Source organism: Lactuca saligna, chromosome 7, assembly GCF_052625555.1.
Source record: "Lactuca saligna cultivar CGN05327 chromosome 7, ASM5262555v1, whole genome shotgun sequence".
NCBI lineage: Eukaryota > Viridiplantae > Streptophyta > Magnoliopsida > Asterales > Asteraceae > Lactuca > Lactuca saligna.
This window is the reverse complement of record NC_136423.1, coordinates 66,899,520-66,904,312: the sequence shown is the minus strand read 5'-3', so window position 1 is coordinate 66,904,312 and position 4,793 is coordinate 66,899,520.

Below are 4,793 nucleotides of genomic sequence, written 5' to 3'. Positions count from 1 at the left end.
ATATTTAAGATAATCCTTACCTTATTTTGTAACTATCACATAATTACAATTCAGCCCCTCTAGTTTAATTAATTACACTTGATCACAAAATTAATTCTTAATTAATTATTGACCAATATTAATTAAATAAATATGATTTCTCCTTTAATATATTATTCTTATAACATATTAATAAATCATAATAACCTCTCTATCTTTATTTATTTCTCCAATCAAGTTGCTTTGGTGAAGGCAACCCAAAAGGACCATGCACCATCGGGTCAAGTACATACCAAAATAGTTATGGACTTAGACACTAGTCCAACAGTCTCCCACTTGGATAAGTATAATAACTATTCTGCGTATGACTTCAAATCCTGATCTGCAATCGTAGCTTTCCAAAGCCACTGTCAACTCTGATCCTATCAGATACGCGTGTCCTTAGATAAGGGATCATATATTCCTCCATTCTAGATATCGTAAGATATGATTTCTAATCATTCTCTTTGTACTATTTCTCGATCTCCGATTTATGATGACTGACAAATTGAACAAATCAAATTAGCCCTAGCCCGGCCGAGCATTTAGGTTTGTCATCACTAAATCATCGAGGGGCCCAAAAGATATCGCTTTTATCCTTCTTTGGATAAAAGGAACGGATAAACTTTGATACAATGCTTGCTTGCACTTACTAACCAAATCACACACAACAATATGTTTTGTAACACCAAGTTACTAGTGCGTTTACATATTATCAATGTGCAACCGATTTGAAAGATACAACTCACACATCTCGGTTTCAAGAATATAAGATGTTATCGTCTCACCAATCACTCGTGATACAATTCATGGAGTGATCCAAGCGAACGTGGGTTTAATCCAATGCTCAAATTCATATTCATAAGAACTCATGAATGTTGCAGCAACCATTTGCTTATGTCTAATACTCTTTTAGACAATCCACACACCAATTCATGACAGTCTTCATTCATATCTACTTCCAACATATAAACGACTGTGGCCCGTTTGAATAATTCGATTATTCTTAATAAACTCAATTATTCTGGAAGTCAAAACATGCAAAGTGAAACACAAGAATAATACTAATCCCATATGTCCTTAACCCTTTGAGTATAAATAAAACACCTTTTATTTATCACCATATCGATTACTCATTATTTGTCGTTTCGGGTAATCAACTTCTTACTTGAATTATTACACTTGTCCCATGCTCTTAGCATGCACACAATGTTTACCTATGGTTCTTACTTTGTGAAATAGATCACATTGAACACATTTCCAATCATTCTAATTCCACAACTCCAAATCCTTTTCCATAAGTGAAAGAGTATCAAATTCTTGCTAGTTATAGAATATGCTAGATTCTAACATTTTATGCAATGATCCTTTTGTAATGTCACTGCACCAAAGTCACAAAGACTATTGCCAAGGATATTACAAAGTCCTCTAACGGAGATTGTTACAAGACAATTCCTTAGATATGATGTCTCTCACTCAAAGTACATTCCTTTGAACATCCTTTTGCATAAAAGTTTCTAATCTAGTCATAGATTTTCAATATTCAATTCCTAGTATGGACACGCTTCCATATGTTCCATACGACAATTCATTTCTTAATAGAATCTTTTCTATTCATCATAATGTCAATATGGTCCATTATACCATGCTTCCAACTACCCACAAGCAACCAATCCTCGTTGAACTTTGGATCGTCCTTTGATAGTTGTTTAATTATTTTGGTCAAAACCAATTCTAGTCCCTTTTCCCTCAAAATGCGCTAGACATTTGGAACATTTTAGAATGGTCAAACATTAAAGTATTTGCAATCAATCCTATACCCGAAGCGTATGGGACACGATGCACAATGTTTTATTTGCTATGTTCTCAAAATTCAAATTGTGAAAAGGAATTCCGTAATCATAATCGAAATTTTAAGAACACACTATGTACCTTTGACTAAATTTATTAACATTTCTCAACCTAAGCCTTTAGATTTGAAATGAAGCATAATATTCTCTCCCTTAATTATAGCAAAACAACTTTACAACCCTTACGACTTTGCAAGGTATAACTCTTGTTTTTCTATAATTAATATTGCCAACTTGCAATACTTTCCATAATAATCATACAATCATAACTTTTATGCTCCCACTATCATGATGATTACTATAAAACATAACACTTATGCTCCAACTAGCTTCGACATGTATTCATAAACATCTTAACTTTCAGAAAAACAATACCTATTGAATTTCCATGTTTCTAATACTTAATGCTTTGATAATCTTTTATCAAGGCTTCTTGAACTTATACACCTTTGCCTTAGATAGTTCATATGTGTGTCTTAAACAATTAATACTAATTGCCAAACCTCAAAATTCAAATCATGGAAAGGGATACCGTGACCATAATCGAATTCGAGAATGCAATTTTACAATCACTATCTTATTAAAACCTTTCTTAGTGAAAGCATTTCCTCACAATCATTTTCATGAAGGAGGAAATCTTATGACACTTAGATTTTAAACGGTGTCTGTGTTTCTATCCATGTGAATTTGTTAAAACCAAAGTTTACGACAAATTCAAATTCATATGGACCGAACTTTCTTAATCTTGATTTCTTGCCTTATGGTACCACAGCTGCCCACCACGTCTTCCAAGTAGTTAAGCACCTCACATTTTTCCTATCAATGTACCTTTCATTGATCAAGGTGCCTTGCCTTTTATGCGTTCAAAATGAGAACTCATAGAACTCACATGCATAATTAACTCAATTGGAAACAGCACAGAAACAAGATAATGTCAACACGATAGGTTGTAAACCTCAACTCATGTGCTAGTGATGATCAATAAGGTTTATTTTATTTGTTCTTGAAACCGTTCAAGACCATTAAGACTCCCACTGACTCATTGACATATAAGATTCTCTTGTCAATAAACAATTCTTGACAAACAAATATTCAAGAGTTAGTGTAGTTTTTATCAAAACACTTCATAAATTGGTCCTAGTTGGCCTTTGTCTTATCCAAGACATCACAACTTTCCACATTTGATGAATGTTATAAACCTTTAATACTTTTCACTCATTGTCACAATCTTAACTTTAAGACTTGTTATTGGAACGAAGTATGATAGACTTCTTGATTTAACCATTTCTTCAATCCTTGATTCCTCTTCTTAAACATACAATTGTACTAAGACTCACTTAGAGGATCAATTGAGATATGGTTCTTAATCATTAAGACCCATTATAAAGCATAAAACCTACTCTCCCTTCTTCTTAGAATGGAGAAACTTTTATCTTTCTGCCTACTTGGTTCTTCTTATTCGTTCTACCATTGATCTAAACCCTTTAATCAATTCAGAATTACAGTTAATCTTGTAAGTGTAATCATATTTACTAAGCCTTTAGTAAATCATGACGAATATCTTTGTTACTCTTATGGTGAACTTGATCAACACACAATTTTGTGTACTCGATCTCCTAGTCCTTTACTTGACACTTTGTCAACGAATTAGTCTAATTTCCAAATATGAAATATCTCATTCATCATGCAACCAAGTTGCGTGATTCCAAATTTCTGTCTAATTGAAATTTGGGTGATGAGAAACTCTCCCTATTTGGTAAATTCTCGACATTTCCATAATCACCATAAATAAGAATCATATCCATTTGTTGTAGAAATATGCAAACATTAATTTTCATAACGATTTCATTGCAAGGAAGTAAACAAATAAATAAATAAGTCAAACAAAATTTATTTTATTTATAAAAGCAGCGGAAAAACATTTGTCCTTACAATGAAAAATCTATTGAAAACCATGTAAAAGGAAAATTTCTATCATAACTATCTAAGCTCAAAATCCAATCTTCAAGTCCATGCGATCGAGATCCATCTCTTGTGATTAGATTCATCTTGCTCTCTTATCAAGCTTCCTTTCTTTTCACCGATCCTGCAAAACATTCAAATGCAATCTTATCACATCATGTATTAAGAATCAATGAATAGGAACTTAACGGAGTTAGATAGTGGATTTTACCTGAAGCGTAGTCATACTTTTAACTCTCCCGTCTCTTAGATCTCTTAGGTAAATAGGGCAACTTCGTCTCCAATGCCCCTTCTATTGGCAATAAAAGCAAATTGATTCTTTTGGAACAACACATGGAACTACTTCAGACATCGCCTTTCTCTTATGATCAAACTTTTCGATCATTGCATGTCTTTCATTGCCATTGTCTATATCCATAGAGGTCTTGAAGGCAGATTCACCAATCAACTTTGCTTTTCTATTGCGCCAAACCATTGCTGATTCAGCAGCAATAAGCATATAGGTGAGATCAATAAGGGTCACGTCGTGGTTCATCATATAGTACTCTCTTACGAACTCACTATACGAGTTAGGAAGTGACTGAAGAACCCAATCAACAACCATCTCTTCACCAACAACGGATCCCATCATTCTTAACCTATCAATGTGTGACTTCATCCCTAAGACGTGTGCACACACCGACTTTCCTTCTTTATGTTTACTTGCCAAAAGGGCTTGAGTGATATTGAACCTTTCAATTTTACAACCTTGTGGGTTAGGGAGAATAATTGGAGGAGGAGGAGGAAGTGAAGCATGATTTCTTGTTCCTCGATCGAATAGTGGAATATCATCTTCATGTGGAATGCTTGTTCCACGGGATTTGGGAAGACCATAGTTGTCGAACTTTGACATCTACAAAATGGGAGAAACAAATTCAAGTTAGTTGATTGATTGATTGAGTCCTTATTAAATCACCCAAATGA